Source organism: Ochlerotatus camptorhynchus, unplaced genomic scaffold, assembly GCF_037179485.1.
Source record: "Ochlerotatus camptorhynchus isolate MF236.1 unplaced genomic scaffold, CSIRO-AGI_Acam_v1.1 ptg000372l, whole genome shotgun sequence".
Taxonomy (NCBI): Eukaryota; Metazoa; Arthropoda; class Insecta; order Diptera; family Culicidae; genus Ochlerotatus; species Ochlerotatus camptorhynchus.
In genome coordinates this window covers 1,031,062-1,055,087 of record NW_027040860.1, presented here as the reverse complement: position 1 = coordinate 1,055,087, position 24,026 = coordinate 1,031,062, and the positions used below count along the sequence as shown (strand labels likewise).

The 24,026-nt window shown below is 38.8% G+C and overlaps 1 protein-coding gene across 1 annotated transcript in view; it reads left to right on the top strand.

The window, feature by feature from the left end:
• Positions 1-24,026, top strand: part of LOC135710239 (neural-cadherin-like) — a 1,396,020-nt gene that overhangs the window by 390,292 nt on the left and 981,702 nt on the right. Inside the window, exon 3 of the mRNA XM_065232757.1 lies at positions 3,774-3,812. The gene's annotated coding sequence lies outside the window, so the exon portion shown is untranslated. The remainder of the gene's footprint in view (positions 1-3,773; positions 3,813-24,026) is intronic.

Sequence of the window (24,026 nt, the reverse complement as noted above, 5' to 3'; positions counted from 1 at the left end):
ATCGCGTTGTCCGCGACAGACCCCTAGCACCCCCTGTTGCATCACAGATATTTGAAACCACACATCCAATTTCCCCATTTTTCAAACGCCCTCCACGAGCATGCTCATTAGACTGATGCAACATTTGAAATTTTCGCTCCACAGTGCTTAAACGGTTACAAATTGGGTCCTGATTAGCCTCCCAAAATTTGAACTCATTTAGTGCGAAACTGACTTGGCACAAACCATTTGAAGTTTATATGGGGGTTACTATGGAGAAACCATAATTTCGGTTCATATCGAACTCAAAATTCACCAGTTCTCTTCACTTTAGAAAATGATAGCTCAGCTTGTTGAAAATTTTTTCAGCTTCAACTTAGTTGAAGACCACTTTTCGATCAAATGTAAGGAACAAAAATTATTAATGATTGAAGTCACTGATGTCTTATCATTATGCTCAATCATCTGTTCAGCAGGCAACATTGGTGCTTATGGCGCGTAGAATAGAGGACAAAAATCATGGCAACTATGTCACACTGCAGAATACAGTGTTGCCCACAATACAGTTGCTTAATCGTGCCATAAGATTATCAATGTCTTAAACAATTAATAGCTATTTAATTTGACGTTTTGCTGATAAATTTTCTGCAAAGTTGTAACTGATACAAATTCCCATAGGAATAGCAATAGAATTTGTTATCAGTACAATTAGTAAAAAAGCTAGAAGACAACGAACAAAAAGTTTTGTTTTCCCATAGTAATCAAAAATTCAAATTTCCTCAATCATCACAAACGCCTTCAATTTGCATTAGTATCATTAAAAAAAAAAAAAGTTAACACGCTTAGCGTCCTATTATGCAAAACATTTAAATTTAATGAAAAAATCATAACGCCTTCCAGAAGCTTGTATATCATCAAAGAAAAAAAAAATTAAAATCAAATTCAATTAAAGAACCCTAGTGTATCAGAACCCCCTGTTGCATTAAAGGGCGAACACGAAATTATTGCGACAAATTCAACAGGACATAACTTTTTTACCATTGGGTAAAAATCAACCAAATTTGTGTACATGCTGTCAAACTCGAAGTCGTGTTTTTCGATTCAACGAAAATGGAGGTGAACCAACGCGAGTTGAGAGAACAAATTCTTTCCAAACACCTGGAATTTCCTGACCTGTCGCACCGGCAGTTGGGAAAAATGTTGAACATTCACCATTCAACCGTCTCCAGAGTGTTGAAGCGGTTCCAGGAGCGGTTGACGTTGGACCACGGCAAAGGAGCTGAAAGAAAACCGGGACCGGAGAACAAAAAGACGGAGGGAAAGGTGAAAAAACTCGGCTAAAACTCGGGCACGGAAGCTCTACGAGAAGATGCTGACAAAATATGGCTGCTGTGTGATGGACGACGAAACGTATATAAAAGCCGATTTTAAGCAAATTCCGGGGTTGGAGTTTTTCACCGGCAAGAGCAAGTTCGATGTGGACGACAAATTTAAGAAGAAGAAAATGTCGAAGTTCGCCTCCAAATATCTCATTTGGCAGGCCATCTGCTCTTGCGGACTGAGGAGTGAGCCTTTCGTGACAAAAGGCACAGTAAATGGCGAGATCTACAAATCTGAGTGCCTCGAGAAGCGCCTTTTGCCGTTCTTGCAGCAGCACGACAAAGCTCCGCTATTTTGGCAGGTTTGGCATCATGCCACTATTCTAAAAGTGTCCTGGAGTGGTATGATGCCAATTCTGTCCATTTTGTTCCAAAGGACATGAATCCGCCAAACTGTCCGGAGATGCGCCCGGTGGAGCAGTACTGGGCAATAATGAAGCGGGAACTTCGGAAGAGCAAGAAGACAGTCAAAGACGAGAAGGACATGTTAAGAAAATGGAAAAAAAAACTGAGAAACTGGTACCGGATGACACTGTAAAGACTTTGATGGAGGGCATCAAGCGAAAATGCGTTCAATTTTACACTCAAGGCTCCATCGATTAACTTTTCTTTTGATTTTTGAAGTAAATATATGTATAAAACTACCCTAAAATTTTGGTTTGATTCTAAACATTATGCGAAAATTGGCATGACATTTTCGGTGTCGCAATAAATTCGTGTTCGCTCTTTAGAATCAAGTATTTTAATTTCATCAAACATTACAAACGCCTGCCAGTTGCATTGGTATAATCAATGTATGAAATAACATTAAAATAAAGACTTCTAGCGCCCCCAGTTGTAAACTAACTATTCTAATATCATAAAACATTCTAACAGCATTCAAAAGCATGCATGTCATCAAAGTAAAAAAAAAATATATAAGATTTAATCAAATACCCCTGGTGCCCTCCTGTTGAATCAGAGATATTAAAAAACACACTTTCAATTTCCTTATTTTCCAAACGCCTAGCAGTTTCATGAGTAGCATCAAAGTAGCAAACAAATCAAATTTAAATTAAATACTCCTAGCGCCCCCTGTAGCTTGTTGTATTTTAAAAATAAAATCATCATTTTTAATTCCTCCGCCAAGTTTGCCTTTGCATAAAAATAAGAAAATAAATCAAGTTTTTAAAGATCGTTTTGTGTGAAGGCACTTAAACCAATAATTACAATTTTGTCAAACACTTCATGAGTGCCCACGGCGGCTGTCTCAGAGAACTTAGATTTTTTTTTGTTCAACTTGCTGATACATCACAAGAAAGGTGTGTGTTATGTTTATGGAATTTTGATTTTTTTTCTCTAATGTGTATGAAACAATAGGAGAGTGTTAACAGTAAAGGTGAGGAGCATCGGGAGGGCGCATGGGGTATGAAGCACAAATCATTAGAGGGGAGGGGGCCCGTCCTTGCGCACGCCACTGACATTTGATATTGCTCCGAGCCAAGTTGTTAACCAATGAACAGTGAAGAGCCATCACCGAATTCATTATTGAACTCATCGACGATGTCGTTTCGGTCAGTGTGATTGCTGATGCATGCAAATTTAATACTTCCTTGAGTATATCATGGAACTTGAAGATTAAAGGCATAAAGTTGCGTCGATAGTTTACCGCCTGTGACTTCCGGTCAGTCATGGCTCACCAACACACACACACATACAAATATCAATTTATATACCGCATACCTAGGTATGTTTGTGTTTAAACCTGAATCAGGAAATCATCTCTTCGTTGCGGAAACGGATACATTACGAGGCGTATAAATTAGATTGCAGTGTAATATTTGGCAGCGGAAGTGAGGTTGGTAGTGCGACGAAGAACTAATCATGCTGATAATTTATCAATGCTTTGCTGTGATAGCGTGCACTTTTGCGCTGGAGGTGGCCAACAGTAGTGGTTCCACGAGGTTGACCCAGTTTCCGATTTTGTGGAGGTTTAGATTTAGTTTACCGGAAATTATTTGGATGCTTGGATCGGTAGCTGCGTATCGCTCGGAGGCCACAAGCGTGGGAGCCACTAACGTTATCGTAGGTAATTTGCATTTGGGAGGTTTGCGTTTGCAGGACTTGATATCTGCATCGGTGGTATCAAAACATAAACACGCCCACGGACCTCCACAATCCACTTCGTCCTTAATGGGTTCGCGATAGGTTGTAAATGGAGCTCGTTGTTTATTCAGTGCGGTGTGTTGTTTAGTGGATTTGATAAATTTTGTAAATTGGAGATTTGTTGGCTAGAGATTTGCATAAGCATAACCTAGCTTCGGGGGATGTGTGGTGTACGTGGAATGTTTTAGTGGTTAATCGAATTTATCGGATCAGTAGGGGTTTTGATATGTAAAACTGATGTTAATTTATTTTTCTTTTATGTATTTTCAGATCGTGTTTCAAAATAGGATCTGCGTTGAAATAGAGCTGGTAAGTCATGATTTTACCTCAACCACAATCAAAATGATCATTTTCGCATTTTTAACGTGCTGATCAAAACTAAATTAAACAACTAATCAAAACTCAGTTGATATGAACTATTCACAAAACGGCAGTACACTAACTCATACAGGGTGTCGACTCAATGAAGAAAACTAAATTTCGTGATGGTCCCTGATTTTACAGTAATTATAAAAAAAAATCAAGGTACAGTAGCTACCCGTTTTTGGCAAAACGACGTCATCAGTTATTACTTTTTTCAGATATGTACTAGTACTTTCTTAACATTTTTTCATAAAATACCACATGTATCTCTAACCCCTGAAAAGTCGTCCACCATCTCAAATTGAATAAAGCGATCGATACATTTTATAGAATGCAAAAAATACAAAACAATCTCGTGTTGCTAAAAACGGTAAGGCACCGCATTTTTATCAAATTCAAAAAATTTGATCTTGGTAAGTGCCAGGTAATTAGTTTAAGCAGTAGCCAGGTTGTTACTATGATTCATAGCAATGTGTAATGGAAACTACAACTATCTCGACATCAATCTACAAACAAAAACTTGCTTAAGATCAGTTCCAGGCCAAATAGAAAAATAAAATAAAATATAATGATTCGTCCTTTTCCGATTTGCATGAAACTGTGCATAATTGTGTGCTATGTGCTGTTATTCACATTTTTGCAAAAATTCAGCTAGTTCGGAACTGGTATTTTTTTTGCGTCATTTGGCGTGAAACTGCTTAAAATTGCTTAAAGTTTTCGGCAAGTTCATGATCCATTTCTTACCTCGATTTACCTAATGACACGAGAAAAGGTCTTCGGCATGGTAGTTTTCTCACCCTTAGAAGTTCTTTTCTGACTATTTCCGAACTCAACATTTGAAACACTTGTCTTAAACCCCATTAAAAAGTTTTCCCTTGAGCACATTTTAAGACCCAGCTCCGCAAGAAATTTATTCCGGATAATATGCTTAACCAAATGCTTATTCGTGGCCGGATTCCTCTGATGAGAAATCATAAAAACAGCGCTTTCTCTTCCAAAAGTATTTAGGGGAAATGGATCTTATGGTGGCCTATGGATCTAAGATTAGGCCCATCGCTAAAAATCGGCTATTTATCAATTTTATCTAGATGAACAAGTCATTAGGACGGATCTTATAGATATTTTTGATCACTTTTGAAAATTTAGTCGATTGCTGAATTTATGTATGGGCCCAAATTAGCGGGATTTAGGCTGACATTAAATACATCCAAGTTAATTCCATCTCAATTGAAATAGCAGCAAAATCATACACGCTTAGAAATTATTACCGACTTCGGTTATTTTTACCAAACTTTCAACGGCAGAACGATCGGTAAAACGTTGACCCTTGTTTCAAAAGCTTTTTCATTTTATTTAAATTTCTAATTAAATGTTAGTCTTTTTTAAATAATCTCGTGGTGATTGTGGTGATTTTGATTTTTGCTTTGTAGTTCATAAACAAAGAAATTAAAGTGCCTGATTTTTACCGAACAGTTCAGCTAATAATTCTGTCACCAGACAGCGCTAGTGTGACATTATTTTTTCATTGACTGTCCTGATAAGGCAGAGGGTTTCCGATATCAGTAAAGTTATTCAAATGGACAAAATCTATCCTTAACTAAAGAGTATATAAAGAGAGAGAGAGAGAAGGATGAGTATATTCCATTTTTTTCCACTCCCTTATTTTCTTATCCTTGACAGATAAGCGTATTTCTTATACAATGTGCAGACTTCTTCAGTGTATTGTACTAATACTTGACAGATTCGTACAAGACACTGAAGAAGTCTGCACACTGTCGATGAAATACGAATTATGAAATATCTGTTAAGGATTAGCAAATCAAGTAGTCGAATTATATTAAAATTACTAATCCTTCACTCTCTCTCTTTATACAGGTATTCCACTAAGGCACCCACATTCATCAGGGCTAAAGAGTATAGTTCAAAATTTTCTCACAAGGAAAGGTTAGCGTGACATTGATTTTGAATCGTTTGCCCTGACTTATCACATAGAAGGTTTTCTTGTTCAGCAAAGTTGTTCAAATGGACAAGGCATATTTTGTGGTCAAAAATTTAGCTCAGAATTCAGTCACCAGGCGATGCAAGTGTGATATTCGTTTTGAATTGTTTGCTCTATCTTAACATCTTGACTAGATATAAGGTTCCCGTCTTCAACAAAATTGTTCAGATTAACAAGATCTATGTTATGGTAAAGTTACCCCGTAACGTGGGTAGATCACCTTTTCGTGGTACGTTACGAGATGTAAGATCTACCACCGATTCCTAGTCCCGACTACTTCAAACTGGGGGAACAGGATTTTTCAGTAATCAAAGGAACACATCTACAACACTCCCACTTGATTGCAAGGACATGGCTGGCGTCGGTATTGATCATTAAAATATATAGTAACTGAAACTTGTCCACTTTTACTTGTAACGATCACTCCCAGCCCCATTCAGTTGATTCATTCTCGATGAACATTTCAAATGGTCCTATCTGCTTTGAGCAATTCTCTTTATTGATTTTCTCTTTTGATAACCACTGCTAAGCAAACAGATTTCGCGCTAATTTTACCACATAGTTTCATGAAGGAGGTTCTTATCTAGCATTCAAAACGTCAAATACAGAAGGGAAAGATACATTCAAAGTGTTTTTATGTTGTTGGTTGGAAGTCTCTGAGATGATCACGTTGGTCACGACGAGAGGAGCAACACAATAGTTGGGTAAAGAAGAATTGTATTATAACACACAATCGACTGGAATTGCTCTCGCAAACTGTTGCATTAATGGCCCTTCGCTCATTTTCAACTTCTATTCAATTTTCATACTGCCGTACTCTAACGGAACTATCCACCTACCCTCTTCTAAAGATCCTTCTCTAGCTAATAAATAATCACACTAAAGCTTCATGTTAGCATTTCCAACCAACTCAGAAGGGAAAGGTTTTGCAGCTGAATTATTAACGAAAGAGAAAGTCGATGAAGACAATTGATCAATGCAGATAGGACCTTTTGAAATGTTTATCTAGCATTGTGCAATTTCATTGATTCTGATCAATCACGGAATAGCAACCATTGATATGTGCAGTCAGTCTAAACTAAGCTACACAGCAAAAAAATAATTTTGATTTCACATCAAAGTGGATGCACTACAATCATGTCGAAAATTTCATGTAATTTTTAAGACCACATAAATAAACAAATGCAGTAAAAGCAGCGTAATGTGAGTTCATGCATTGTATTAATGATAATTTTGTCCTTTTTAGCAAGTAATATTACACCATATTTTCGACATGATTGTAGTGCATCCACTTTGACGTGATATCAAAATTATTTTTTTGCTGTGTAAGATACCCCGTAACGTGGGTAGATCACCTTTTCGTGGTACGTTACGGGATGTAAGATGTGTCGGAGACGAGCCAGCCAACGGCTGAAAGTCTCCTTAATAAAGATATAAAAAAAAAGGGATGTAAGATCTGCCACCGTCCTGACTACTTCAAACTAGGGGAACAGGATTTTTCAGTAATCCAAGGAACACATCTTAGTTCTTGTTACTTTTTTTTTGCCTTGTTGATAGTGACAAGACTCGGCTTTGTCCACCGAGGATGATCTTGAAACAAGGAAAAAATGAGTTTGTTAGTCTTCATCTATGTGGTTCCTAATCTTCTATTCGTTGTTCTCTAGTTTAAAGTGGGTAAGACTAGGGTTCTGATGCATGGTCATTATCGGTGTCATTCCTTATTTTTGTTGCTAAGCAATCCAATTTTGACTGACAAAAGGCCGCCCCCTTGGAGGGTCTTCCAACTCCGAAGGAACGGAACCTTTCAATTAGAATCGATTCCTTGCGATGAAGGCAAGAATGACAACTGTAAAAAAAATCGAATTCGACGGAAAACAAAATCGACGGAAAACAAAATCGACGGAAAACAAAATCGACGGAAAACAAAATCGACGGAAAACAAAATCGACGGAAAACAAAATCGACGGAAAACATACCGAGGAAAAAAAATCTGTGCCATGTATGACAAAATATACATAGGGTAGACAAAAAGAACTTTAAAAACAAGATTTAAAGAACATTTAGCAAATGTGACAAAAGCTACTAAGGACACGAAAAAGGATTCATTTACTTACTGACACGCATCAATTGACAAGGAAAAGATAAAAACTGTACGGAAATTATATACCCTTGAAAACTTGACGTGGCTCAAAGTTTAGAAATTTACAAACAAAGACAATCAACTTTACTTAACAAGGACCTAGGAAATGGATATTCCTGGCTTTTTAGACTATTACCTTCAACACGGAGACAACCAGCCCAAACGAAAAATTACGCACCTCAATAAACAAAACACACGTACCTGTACTACACAGCAAAAAATTTATTTTAATTTCACATCAAAGTGTATGGACGTGTCGAAAATATGGTGTAATATTACTTGCCAAAAATGACAAAATTATGATTAATACAGTGCATGAACTGAAATTACGCTGCTTTTACTGCATTTATGTATTTTTGTGGCCATAACAATTACATGAGATTTTCGACGTGATTGAAGTGCATCCTCTTAGATGTAATATTAAAATTTATTTTTTGCTGTGTATATCCTACTAACTACCTGACTACATGACATCCCTAACGACAAACACCATATCTGAATATACAACACAAATATATGCACACTACCTACCCAAGTAGCACATGTTGTCACATAAAAGTTGCTGCCACTATTTTGTGACCAAATTATGTGTCGTAAAATCATTACAGTAACCATGAAGGCAACAGCAATGCAACCAAAAAAGCGCAAGATGTGAGTTGATATGTAACCAATTCAATGTTACAAAACTAGTTACACAGTAGTGATGAAGTAACAATGTTGGATTACATACAAATAAGTTAACTTGTAACGTTGATTAACTTTAGTTTAATTTCGACGATGTATATTGTTTTACAGAGTACTTTTATGGAATAAACATTTTGAGGCGTTGATGAAATTATTATAATCATTAGAGATATTTGCAACGAAAAAACGCACAAGAGAAAAAAAAAATATGCAGTTTCATATTTACGGTGAAGTTGGGAGTTTTATATTGATAAAATAAATGCGCCATGTTATATTTCATTTGATTTATTATCATATTTTTGATCATAAATGATTCGAAGAAAAAAATCTTCTGTGTACACTCAGTTTCACAGTTACACTTCTAACAAAAAGTTTCATTATATGAAACATTACTTCAGATTATAAAAAAAAACTCGTTTCTATTAGTTTGTCCTTAAGGCTCAGCATTCAAAATTGCATCACCATTAATTAAATATTTTACCATTTTGATAATTAAAAAAGGAACAAACAATTAGATTGCGATAAGTGAAACATTTTAGAGCGGCAGTGTAACTTTCATTTGCCCAGATCATAGAGATTGCATATGTGTTACCATCTGGAGACATGCGACTATTAGGGTCACGCTGAAACGAAAATGCAACTGTAATGCGGCATACAATAGTTGCCAAGTTACATATTCGTAAATTTTCGGTCGCTATCGTGTGGCAACTCAGTTACAGTTCAACCAATTGATAACATTAGATCGACACAAAAAGGTTACACTGTGTCATCATTGAGACCAGATAAGTCGCATTTTATCTCAATATCGTGACAATCTGACTTTAGAGTTACCAATGACCGTTGTGTCACATTGATGTGTCCTATTACACAGAAAGTCATGAGGTAACTTCACGTTGACTTGATATGTAACTGCATATATTTCATGGTTACTTTTATGTAATAATTGTGTAACATGTTTCTCTTTCTCTCTTATAAAAAGATGTTACAGGTGCAACTTGGGTAAAACACGTTTATAATAAATAGAAGCAATTGAAAGTGATTAAGTGAAAGTGAAAGAGAATTAAGGAGATAAATCGATTTAAAGGTTTGGGAAGTCCACCGGCCGACATATAAAGGATTTTGGAACATTTTATACTGGGAAATCTGGGTATGAAAATTTCTAGCATCTGGACACCCCCCAAATCGCGATTAGAGCCTTAATTAAGGAGATAAATCGATTTAAAGGTTTGGGAAGTCCACCGGCCAACATATAAAGGATTTTGGATTATTTTATACTGGGAAATCTGGGTATGAAAATTTCGAGCATCTGGACACCCCCCAAATCGCGATTAGAGCCTTAATTAAGGAGATAAATCGATTTAAAGGTTTGGGAAGTCCACCGGCCAACATATAAAGGATTTTGGAATATTTTATACTGGGAAATCTGGGTATGAAAATTTCGAGCATCTGGACACCCCCCAAATCGCGATTAGAGCCTTAATTAAGGAGATAAATCGATTTAAAGGTTTGGGAAGTCCACCGGCCGACATATAAAGGATTTTGGAATATTTTATACTGGGAAATCTGGGTATGAAAATTTCGAGCATCTGGACACCCCTCAAATCGCGATTAGAGCCTTAATTAAGGAGATAAATCGATTTAAAGGTTTGGGAAGTCCACCGGCCAACATATAAAGGATTTTGGAATATTTTATACTGGGAAATCTGGGTATGAAAATTTCGAGCATCTGGACACCCCCCAAATCGCGATAAGAGCCTTAATTAAGGAGATAAATCGATTTAGAGGTTTGGGAAGTCCACCGGCCGACATATAAAGGATATTGGAATATTTTATACTGGGAAATCTGGTTATGAAAATTTCGAGCATCTGGACACCCCCCAAATCGCGATTAGAGCCTTAATTAAGGAGATAAATAAATTTATAAGTTTGGGAAGTCAACCGGCCGACCTATAAAGGATTTTGGAATATTTTATACTGGGAAATCTGGGTATGAAAATTTCGAGCATCTGGACACCCCCCAAATCGCGATTAGAGCCTTAATTAAGGAGATAAATCGATTTAAAGGTTTGAGAAGTCCACCGGCCAACATATAAAGGATTTTGGAATATTTTATACTGGGAAATCTGGGTATGAAAATTTCGAGCATCTGGACACCCCCCAAATCGCGATTAGAGCCTTAATTAAGGAGATAAATCGATTTAAAGGTTTGGGAAGTCCACCGGCCGACATATAAAGGATTTTGGAATATTTTATACTGGGAAATCTGGGTATGAAAATTTCGAGCATCTGGACACCCCCCAAATCGCGATTAGAGCGTTAATTAAGGAGATAAATCAATTTATAGGTTTTATACTGGAAAGTCAACCGGCCGACATATAAAGGATTTTGGAATATTTTATACTGGGAAATCTGGGTATGAAAATTTCGAGCATCTGGACACCCCCCAAATCGCGATTAGAGCCTTAATTAAGGAGATAAATCGATTTAAAGGTTTGGGAAGTCCACCGGCCGACATATAAAGGATTTTGGAATATTTTATACTGGGAAATCTGGGTATGAAAATTTCGAGCATCTGGACACCCCCCAAATCGCAATTAGAGCCTTGATTAAGGAGATAAATCGATTTAAAGGTTTGGGAAGTCCACCGGCCAACATATAAAGGATTTTGGAATATTTTATACTGGGAAATCTGGGTATGAAAATTTCGAGCATCTGGACACCCCCCAAATCGCGATTAGAGCCTTTATTAAGGAGATAAATCGATTTAAAGGTTTGGGAAGTCCACCGGCCGATATATAAAAGATTTAGGGATATTTTATACTGGGGAATCTGGGTATGAAAATTTCAAGCATCTGGACACCCCCCAAATCGCGATTAGAGCCTTAATTAAGGAGATAAATCGATTTAAAGGTTTGGGAAGTCCACCGGCCAACATATAAAGGATTTTGGAATATTTTATACTGGGAAATCTGGGTATGAAAATTTCAAGCATCTGGACACCCCCCAAATCGCGATTAGAGCCTTAATTAAGGAGATAAATCGATTTAAAGGTTTGGGAAGTCCACCGGCCAACATATAAAGGATTTTGGAATATTTTATACTGGGAAATCTGGGTATGAAAATTTCGAGCATCTGGACACCCCCCAAATCGCGATTAGAGCCTTAATTAAGGAGATAAATCGATTTAAAGGTTTGGGAAGTCCACCGGCCAACATATAAAGGATTTTGGAATATTTTATACTGGGAAAATTTCGAGCATCTGGACACCCCCCAAATCGCGATTAGAGCCTTAATTAAGGAGATAAATCGATTTAAAGGTTTGGGAAGTCCACCGGCCAACATATAAAGGATTTTGGAATATTTTATACTGGGAAATCTGGGTATGAAAATTTCGAGCATCTGGACACCCCCCAAATCGCGATTAGAGCCTTAATTAAGGAGATAAATCGATTTAAAGGTTTGGGAAGTCCACCGGCCAACATATAAAGGATTTTGGAATATTTTATACTGGGAAATCTGGGTATGAAAATTTCAAGCATCTGGACACCCCCCAAATCGCGATTAGAGCCTTAATTAAGGAGATAAATCGATTTAAAGGTTTGGGAAGTCCACCGGCCAACATATAAAGGATTTTGGAATATTTTATACTGGGAAATCTGGGTATGAAAATTTCGAGCATCTGGACACCCCCCAAATCGCGATTAGAGCCTTAATTAAGGAGATAAATCGATTTAAAGGTTTGGGAAGTCCACCGGCCAACATATAAAGGATTTTGGAATATTTTATACTGGGAAATCTGGGTATGAAAATTTCGAGCATCTGGACACCCCCCAAATCGCGATTAGAGCCTTAATTAAGGAGATAAATCGATTTAAAGGTTTGGGAAGTCCACCGGCCAACATATAAAGGATTTTGGAATATTTTATACTGGGAAATCTGGGTATGAAAATTTCGAGCATCTGGACACCCCCCAAATCGCGATTAGAGCCTTAATTAAGGAGATAAATCGATTTAAAGGTTTGGGAAGTCCACCGGCCAACATATAAAGGATTTTGGAATATTTTATACTGGGAAATCTGGGTATGAAAATTTCGAGCATCTGGACACCCCCCAAATCGCGATTAGAGCCTTAATTAAGGAGATAAATCGATTTAAAGGTTTGGGAAGTCCACCGGCCAACATATAAAGGATTTTGGAATATTTTATACTGGGAAATCTGGGTATGAAAATTTCGAGCATCTGGACACCCCCCAAATCGCGATTAGAGCCTTAATTAAGGAGATAAATCGATTTAAAGGTTTGGGAAGTCCACCGGCCAACATATAAAGGATTTTGGAATATTTTATACTGGGAAATCTGGGTATGAAAATTTCAAGCATCTGGACACCCCCCAAATCGCGATTAGAGCCTTAATTAAGGAGATAAATCGATTTAAAGGTTTGGGAAGTCCACCGGCCAACATATAAAGGATTTTGGAATATTTTATACTGGGAAATCTGGGTATGAAAATTTCGAGCATCTGGACACCCCCCAAATCGCGATTAGAGCCTTAATTAAGGAGATAAATCGATTTAAAGGTTTGGGAAGTCCACCGGCCAACATATAAAGGATTTTGGAATATTTTATACTGGGAAATCTGGGTATGAAAATTTCGAGCATCTGGACACCCCCCAAATCGCGATTAGAGCCTTAATTAAGGAGATAAATCGATTTAAAGGTTTGGGAAGTCCACCGGCCAACATATAAAGGATTTTGGAATATTTTATACTGGGAAATCTGGGTATGAAAATTTCGAGCATCTGGACACCCCCCAAATCGCGATTAGAGCCTTAATTAAGGAGATAAATCGATTTAAAGGTTTGGGAAGTCCACCGGCCAACATATAAAGGATTTTGGAATATTTTATACTGGGAAATCTGGGTATGAAAATTTCGAGCATCTGGACACCCCCCAAATCGCGATTAGAGCCTTAATTAAGGAGATAAATCGATTTAAAGGTTTGGGAAGTCCACCGGCCAACATATAAAGGATTTTGGAATATTTTATACTGGGAAATCTGGGTATGAAAATTTCGAGCATCTGGACACCCCCCAAATCGCGATTAGAGCCTTAATTAAGGAGATAAATCGATTTAAAGGTTTGGGAAGTCCACCGGCCAACATATAAAGGATTTTGGAATATTTTATACTGGGAAATCTGGGTATGAAAATTTCGAGCATCTGGACACCCCCCAAATCGCGATTAGAGCCTTAATTAAGGAGATAAATCGATTTAAAGGTTTGGGAAGTCCACCGGCCAACATATAAAGGATTTTGGAATATTTTATAATGGGAAATCTGGGTATGAAAATTTCGAGCATCTGGACACCCCCCAAATCGCGATTAGAGCCTTAATTAAGGAGATAAATCGATTTAAAGGTTTGGGAAGTCCACCGGCCAACATATAAAGGATTTTGGAATATTTTATACTGGGAAATCTGGGTATGAAAATTTCGAGCATCTGGACACCCCCCAAATCGCGATTAGAGCCTTAATTAAGGAGATAAATCGATTTAAAGGTTTGGGAAGTCCACCGGCCAACATATAAAGGATTTTGGAATATTTTATACTGGGAAAATTTCGAGCATCTGGACACCCCCCAAATCGCGATTAGAGCCTTAATTAAGGAGATAAATCGATTTAAAGGTTTGGGAAGTCCACCGGCCAACATATAAAGGATTTTGGAATATTTTATACTGGGAAATCTGGGTATGAAAATTTCGAGCATCTGGACACCCCCCAAATCGCGATTAGAGCCTTAATTAAGGAGATAAATCGATTTAAAGGTTTGGGAAGTCCACCGGCCAACATATAAAGGATTTTGGAATATTTTATACTGGGAAATCTGGGTATGAAAATTTCAAGCATCTGGACACCCCCCAAATCGCGATTAGAGCCTTAATTAAGGAGATAAATCGATTTAAAGGTTTGGGAAGTCCACCGACCGACATATAAAGGATTTTGGAATATTTTATACTGGGAAATCTGGGTATGAAAATTTCGAGCATCTGGACACCCCCCAAATCGCGATTAGAGCCTTAATTAAGGAGATAAATCGATTTAAAGGTTTGGGAAGTCCACCGGCCAACATATAAAGGATTTTGGAATATTTTATACTGGGAAATCTGGGTATGAAAATTTAGAGCATCAATTTCGAGCATCTGGACACCCCCCAAATCGCGATTAGAGCCTTAATTAAGGAGATAAATCGATTTAAAGGTTTGGGAAGTCCACCGGCCAACATATAAAGGATTTTGGAATATTTTAGACTGGGAAATCTCAGTATGAAAATTTCGAGCATCTGGACACCCCCCAAATTGCGATTAGAGCCTTAATTAAGGAGATAAATCGATTTAAAGGTTTGGGAAGTCCACCGGCCGACATATAAAGGATTTTGGATTATTTTATACTGGGAAATCTGGGTATGAAAATTTCGAGCATCTGGACACCCCCCAAATCGCGATTAGAGCCTTAATTAAGGAGATAAATCGATTTAAAGGTTTGGGAAGTCCACCGGCCGACATATTAAGGATTTTGGAATATTTTATACTGGGAAATCTGGGTATGAAAATTTCGAGCATCTGGACACCCCCCAAATCGCGATTAGAGCCTTAATTAAGGAGATAAATCGATTTAAAGGTTTGGGAAGTCCACCGGCCAACATATAAAGGATTTTGGAATATTTTAGACTGGGAAATCTCAGTATGAAAATTTCGAGCATCTGGACACCCCCCAAATTGCGATTAGAGCCTTAATTAAGGAGATAAATCGATTTAAAGGTTTGGGAAGTCCACCGGCCAACATATAAAGGATTTTGGAATATTTTATACTGGGAAATCTGGGTATGAAAATTTCGAGCATCTGGACACCCCCCAAATCGCGATTAGAGCCTTAATTAAGGAGATAAATCGATTTAAAGGTTTGGGAAGTCCACCGGCCAACATATAAAGGATTTTGGAATATTTTATACTGGGAAATCTGGGTATGAAAATTTCGAGCATCTGGACACCCCCCAAATCGCGATTAGAGCCTTAATTAAGGAGATAAATCGATTTAAAGGTTTGGGAAGTCCACCGGCCGACATATAAAGGATTTTGGAATATTTTATACTGGGAAATCTGGGTATGAAAATTTCGAGCATCTGGACACCCCCCAAATCGCGATTAGAGCCTTAATTAAGGAGATAAATCGATTTAAAGGTTTGGGAAGTCCACCGGCCAACATATAAAGGATTTTGGAATATTTTATACTGGGAAATCTGGGTATGAAAATTTCGAGCATCTGGACACCCCCCAAATCGCGATTAGAGCCTTAATTAAGGAGATAAATCGATTTAAAGGTTTGGGAAGTCCACCGGCCAACATATAAAGGATTTTGGAATATTTTATATTGGGAAATCTGGGTATGAAAATTTCGAGCATCTGGACACCCCCCAAATCGCGATTAGAGCCTTAATTAAGGAGATAAATCGATTTAAAGGTTTGGGAAGTCCACCGGCCAACATATAAAGGATTTTGGAATATTTTATACTGGGAAATCTGGGTATGAAAATTTCGAGCATCTGGACACCCCCCAAATCGCGATTAGAGCCTTAATTAAGGAGATAAATCGATTTAAAGGTTTGGGAAGTCCACCGGCCAACATATAAAGGATTTTGGAATATTTTATACTGGGAAATCTGGGTATGAAAATTTCGAGCATCTGGACACCCCCCAAATCGCGATTAGAGCCTTAATTAAGGAGATAAATCGATTTAAAGGTTTGGGAAGTCCACCGGCCAACATATAAAGGATTTTGGAATATTTTATACTGGGAAATCTGGGTATGAAAATTTCGAGCATCTGGACACCCCCCAAATCGCGATTAGAGCCTTAATTAAGGAGATAAATCGATTTAAAGGTTTGGGAAGTCCACCGGCCAACATATAAAGGATTTTGGAATATTTTATACTGGGAAATCTGGGTATGAAAATTTCGAGCATCTGGACACCCCCCAAATCGCGATTAGAGCCTTAATTAAGGAGATAAATCGATTTAAAGGTTTGGGAAGTCCACCGGCCAACATATAAAGGATTTTGGAATATTTTATACTGGGAAATCTGGGTATGAAAATTTCGAGCATCTGGACACCCCCCAAATCGCGATTAGAGCCTTAATTAAGGAGATAAATCGATTTAAAGGTTTGGGAAGTCCACCGGCCAACATATAAAGGATTTTGGAATATTTTATACTGGGAAATCTCGGTATGAAAATTTCGAGCATCTGGACACCCCGCAAACCGCGATTAGAGCCTTAATTAAGGAGATAAATCGATTTAAAGGTTTGGGAAGTCCACCGGCCAACATATAAAGGATTTTGGAATATTTTATACTGGGAAATCTCGGTATGAAAATTTCGAGCATCTGGACACCCCGCAAACCGCGATTAGAGCCTTAATTAAGGAGATAAATCGATTTAAAGGTTTGGGAAGTCCACCGGCCGACATATTAAGGATTTTGGAATATTTTATACTGGGAAATCTGGGTATGAAAATTTCGAGCATCTGGACACCCCCCAAATCGCGATTAGAGCCTTAATTAAGGAGATAAATCGATTTAAAGGTTTGGGAAGTCCACCGGCCGACATATTAAGGATTTTGGAATATTTTATACTGGGAAATCTGGGTATGAAAATTTCGAGCATCTGGACACCCCCCAAATCGCGATTAGAGCCTTAATTAAGGAGATAAATCGATTTAAAGGTTTGGGAAGTCCACCGGCCAACATATAAAGGATTTTGGAATATTTTATACTGGGAAATCTGGGTATGAAAATTTCGAGCATCTGGACACCCCGCAAATCGCGATTAGAGCCTTAATTAAGGAGATAAATCGATTTAAAGGTTTGGGAAGTCCACCGGCCAACATATAAACGATTTTGGAATATTTTATACTGGGAAATCTGGGTATGAAAATTTCGAGCATCTGGACACCCCCCAAATCGCGATTAGAGCCTTAATTAAGGAGATAAATCGATTTAAAGGTTTGGGAAGTCCACCGGCCAACATATAAAGGATTTTGGAATATTTTATACTGGGAAATCTCGGTATGAAAATTTCGAGCATCTGGACACCCCGCAAACCGCGATTAGAGCCTTAATTAAGGAGATAAATCGATTTAAAGGTTTGGGAAGTCCACCGGCCAACATATAAAGGATTTTGGAATATTTTATACTGGGAAATCTCGGTATGAAAATTTCGAGCATCTGGACACCCCCCAAATCGCGATTAGAGCCTTAATTAAGGAGATAAATCGATTTAAAGGTTTGGGAAGTCCACCGGCCAACATATAAAGGATTTTGGAATATTTTATACTGGGAAATCTGGGTATGAAAATTTCGAGCATCTGGACACCCCGCAAATCGCGATTAGAGCCTTAATTAAGGAGATAAATCGATTTAAATGTTTGGGAAGTCCACCGGCCAACATATAAACGATTTTGGAATATTTTATACTGGGAAATCTGGGTATGAAAGTTTCGAGCATCTGGACACCCCCCAAATCGCGATTAGAGCCTTAATTAAGGAGATAAATCGATTTAAAGGTTTGGGAAGTCCACCGGCCAACATATAAACGATTTTGGAATATTTTATACTGGGAAATCTGGGTATGAAAGTTTCGAGCATCTGGACACCCCCCAAATCGCGATTAGAGCCTTAATTAAGGAGATAAATCGATTTAAAGGTTTGGGAAGTCCACCGGCCAACATATAAACGATTTTGGAATATTTTATACTGGGAAATCTGGGTATGAAAGTTTCGAGCATCTGGACACCCCCCAAATCGCGATTAGAGCCTTAATTAAGGAGATAAATCGATTTAAAGGTTTGGGAAGTCCACCGGCCGACATATAAAGGATTTTGGATTATTTTATACTGGGAAATCTGGGTATGAAAATTTCGAGCATCTGGACACCCCCCAAATCGCGATTAGAGCCTTAATTAAGGAGATAAATCGATTTAAAGGTTTGGGAAGTCCACCGGCCGACATATTAAGGATTTTGGAATATTTTATACTGGGAAATCTGGGTATGAAAATTTCGAGCATCTGGACACCCCCCAAATCGCGATTAGAGCCTTAATTAAGGAGATAAATCGATTTAAAGGTTTGGGAAGTCCACCGGCCAACATATAAAGGATTTTGGAATATTTTAGACTGGGAAATCTCAGTATGAAAATTTCGAGCATCTGGACACCCCCCAAATTGCGATTAGAGCCTTAATTAAGGAGATAAATCGATTTAAAGGTTTGGGAAGTCCACCGGCCAACATATAAAGGATTTTGGAATATTTTATACTGGGAAATCTGGGTATGAAAATTTCGAGCATCTGGACACCCCCCAAATCGCGATTAGAGCCTTAATTAAGGAGATAAATCGATTTAAAGGTTTGGGAAGTCCACCGGCCAACATATAAAGGATTTTGGAATATTTTATACTGGGAAATCTGGGTATGAAAATTTCGAGCATCTGGACACCCCCCAAATCGCGATTAGAGCCTTAATTAAGGAGATAAATCGATTTAAAGGTTTGGGAAGTCCACCGGCCGACATATAAAGGATTTTGGAATATTTTATACTGGGAAATCTGGGTATGAAAATTTCGAGCATCTGGACACCCCCCAAATCGCGATTAGAGCCTTAATTAAGGAGATAAATCGATTTAAAGGTTTGGGAAGTCCACCGGCCAACATATAAAGGATTTTGGAATATTTTATACTGGGAAATCTGGGTATGAAAATTTCGAGCATCTGGACACCCCCCAAATCGCGATTAGAGCCTTAATTAAGGAGATAAATCGATTTAAAGGTTTGGGAAGTCCACCGGCCAACATATAAAGGATTTTGGAATATTTTATATTGGGAAATCTGGGTATGAAAATTTCGAGCATCTGGACACCCCCCAAATCGCGATTAGAGCCTTAATTAAGGAGATAAATCGATTTAAAGGTTTGGGAAGTCCACCGGCCAACATATAAAGGATTTTGGAATATTTTATACTGGGAAATCTGGGTATGAAAATTTCGAGCATCTGGACACCCCCCAAATCGCGATTAGAGCCTTAATTAAGGAGATAAATCGATTTAAAGGTTTGGGAAGTCCACCGGCCATTCCTAGTTGAACACTCAGTCGGTTAACAACGTCCCGGTCTCAGTCACGCGGCATCTAGTTATTTTCGGAGTTTTTTCCGCCCGAGCGGTTTTTTCACCCCCCATTGGGTGCCCCAAGTGACCAGTGTGCAACAGAGGAAGTGGAATTCCATGGGCCGAGCCCCTTGGAGTTGCCATCCAGCTTTAATTCACCCCGGTAATCCATCCGGTCGTCAAGCCATTTTTTCATTATCGTGCCGACCCACCAACACCAACCATCACCACCAGCAGCAGCAAACGGACCATCTAGCTGCAACGGCTGATAGGTTGTTTACAACCGGCATAAGTATTAGACAATACATTTTGCAAGTCCATTGCCTCCCTATTGTAGTTTAATTTTGCCTCGTGGCGCGTGAGTCTGTCTCTCACCCCTGGTAGGGGAGTATGGGTCATAGTGAGACAACTTTTTGCAAGTAGATATAAGTTTTTTTGTTTTTTTTTTGTTTCGATTTTTTTTCTTTTTGATTTGTTCGTACGTCGGGCAAAAAATTTAATTACTAGTAATTAAAATTAATTAATTAGTGAAGGTTTTAATTTTTTTTTCCTTCTTAAGTGGTTGCGCACCGCTTTTGCGCAACACTTATGGCATCTTCCGATGCCTACGTTACGCGAACCAGATACTATGAACCGTCTTCGAAAGGACCATGGGTTGTCTTTTTTCGGCCCAAAAATAAACCTTTGAAAACTCTCGACATAACGAGAGATTTGCTGCGTAAGTATCCGGGAATCTTGGTACACAAAGAAAGATTCAACAAACTGCGTGTAGAAGCACCGACTTACGATGTGGCAAATAAAATTGCTGATCACGAGCTTTTTAGTGTTGAGTATAACATCTACATCCCTTCTCGAGATGTGGAGATAGAAGGCGTGGTCTCCGACGCGAGTCTGACTGTCGAGGACTTGAAACATGCCTCGGGAACTTTTAAAAACTCGACATTCGCTACCGCGCTAGTGAAGATACTGGATGTAAGGCAATTGCATTCAGCATCTTTGCTAGACGGTAAAAAAGTTTACAAACATTCAGACTCGTTCCGGGTGACTTTCGCAGGTTCAGTTCTCCCAAACTTTGTAAAAATTGATGGTGCTTTTTTTTCCGGTGCGACTGTTTGTACAGAGGGTATATAATTGTACCAACTGCAAAAGGCTGGGACACTCAGCCAGCCATTGCGGCAACAAAACTCGTTGTGGCAAATGTGGTGAAAACCACAAAGAGGATTCTTGCCACAAAGAATCAGTAAAATGCGCTTACTGTGGCGAGAATCCTCACCCCTTGCAGGAGTGCCCGATGTACAAACAGCACTCCGATAAAGTGCAGCGTTCAATCTCTGGACGCTCCAAGCAGACATATGCTCAAATGTTGAAGGCTGCATCAGCCGTCCAAGATGCAAACCAATTTTCGGTTTTGTCAGTTGAAGAATCGGACTCTGACTCATCCGATGAAGGTGATTCTACGGTGGTACACGCACCTTCAAAAATGGACGGTTCCTCAAAAAGAAAATGCCCCTCCCCGAAAGTGCGCCGTAAGAAAACTAAAGTCACCTCCAGACGATTGCCAAATTCCCAGGGTAATGGGGATGAAAAAACAAAACCGAAGGCTCCTGTTGATCCAATCCCTGGATGCAGCAAGAATTTTCCGCCATTGCCCAACAAAGATAAAAAAAATAAAAAAGCTGCTCCTCAAACTTCTCAAAAGAAATCCAAGTCCGAACGAGGTTTGCTAGCTTTTTCGGACATTGTGGAATTCATATTAAATATGTTCAACATACAAGACCCTCTTAGAAGCTTAGTTTCTGCCTTGCTTCCAACGTTAGAATCATATCTTAAGCAATTGACTGTTTCATGGCCCCTCCTTGCATCAATCATATCTTTCGATGGATAATTCGTCGAACGAGGTTGAAGATATGATCACGGTGCTACAGTGGAACTGCCGTAGTCTAGTGCCTAAACTAGACTCGTTCAAATTTTTACTTCACAATTCTGATTGTGATATATTTGCTCTCTGTGAAACATGGCTTTCTTCCGATAAAGAACTCAACTTCCACGATTTTAACATTATACGCCTGGATAGAGACGATTCTTATGGAGGAGTACTTTTAGGGATCAAAAAGTGCTACCCTTTCTACAAAATTTCCCTTCCTGCTCTATCCGGCGTCGAAATCGTTGCTTGCCAAATAAATGTGAAGAACAAAGATCTTTGCATAGCTTCAGTATACGTTCCACCAAGAACCTCCATTAGCCGTAGTCAACTCTGGAATCTAGTTTCGATTCTTCCATCCCCAGTATTAATTCTGGGTGATATGAACTCCCATGGTACTGGGTGGGGCGATCTATATGACGACAATAGAGCGGCTATTTTTTACGATTTATGTGACGATTTCAATTTGACTATTTTGAACACTGGTGAAGCGACACGTATAGCAAAACCTCCGGCTCGAGAAAGCCGACTCGACCTATCTTTGTGTTCAAGATCGCTATCATTGGATTGTATGTGGAAGGTTATCAATGATCCCCATGGTAGCGATCATTTGCCAATCAACATTTCAATAAAGTGTGGCCCTCACTCTGCAGAACCATCTCGGGTTCCATTTGATCTTACAAGGAACATCGACTGGCAGAAATATGCAACGGCGGTGACAATCGGTGTCGAATCAATAGATGCGCTTCCACCATTGGAAGAATATCGATTCCTAGCCGATTTGATTTACAAAAGCTCACTGGAAGCACAAAAAAGAAAAGTTCCAAGTGCACCCTTTAAAAGGAGACCAGCCACACCTGGTTGGGACGAAGAATGCACAAAATTGTATGTAGAAAAATCTGATGCTTTCAAAGCTTTTCGTAGACACAAAACTTCCACATATTTCGAGGAATATTCAAAACTTGAGACAAAGCTGAAACAATTAATCAAAGCAAAAAAACGCGGTTATTGGCGCAATTTCGTCGAGGGACTCTCACGAGAAACCTCAATGAACACCTTGTGGAGGGTGGCTCGCAACATGCGTAACCACTCATCTTTCAATGAGAGTGAAGAATACTCCAACCGATGGATATTCGATTTCGCTAAAAAGGTCTGTCCGGACTCAGTTCCAGCACAAAATATTCTTCGAGAAGCGTCTCCTAGTGGCGGCTCTCTGGATAGACCATTCTCAATGCTGGATTTCTCTATGGCTCTTCTTTCATCGAACAACTCCTCACCGGGAAGCGATATGATTAAATTCAATCTTCTGAAAAATCTCCCAGATATCGCTAAAAGACGCTTGCTAGATTTATTCAATTCCTTGCTAGAAAACAACATTGTACCGCCTGAATGGAGACAAGTCAAAGTAATAGCCATTAAAAAACCTGGCAAATCAGCGTCTGACCATAACTCATACCGTCCGATTGCTATGCTTTCGTGCATTAGGAAATTGTTGGAGAAAATGATCCTTCGGAGACTCGATCACTGGGTCGAATCAAATAACTTGCTATCAAATACACAGTTTGGGTTCCGCAAGAGCAAAGGAACAAACGATTGTCTAGCGCTGCTTTCCACAGATATTCAACTAGCCTTTGCACACAAGGAGCAATTGGCTTCAGTATTCTTGGATATTAAGGGGGCTTTTGATTCAGTTTCCATTGAAATTCTGTCAGACAATCTGCACAGATGTGGACTTTCCGGAATTTTAAATAATTTCTTGTACAATTTGTTGTCAGAAAAGCAAATGAACTTTTCCCTTGGACAACTGACAACTTCCAGAATTAGCTATATGGGCCTGCCCCAAGGCTCATGTCTCAGCCCTCTTCTTTATAACTTTTATGTCAAAGATATCGACAACTGTTTGGCAGAACAATGCACGCTAAGACAACTTGCAGATGACGGTGTGGTTTCCGTAAGAGGTCCACATGCCGTGGACTTGCAAGGACCATTGCAAAATTCCTTAGATAACTTGTCTTCTTGGGCTATGAATCTAGGGATCGAATTCTCGCCGCAGAAAACTGAACTGGTAGTGTTTACTCGAAAGCGGTACCCAGCCCAAATGCAGCTTAATCTTTTGGGCAGAAACATTACCCAATCATTGTCTTTCAAGTACCTTGGGGTCTGGTTTGATTCAAAGTGCACTTGGAATGCCCATATTACATATTT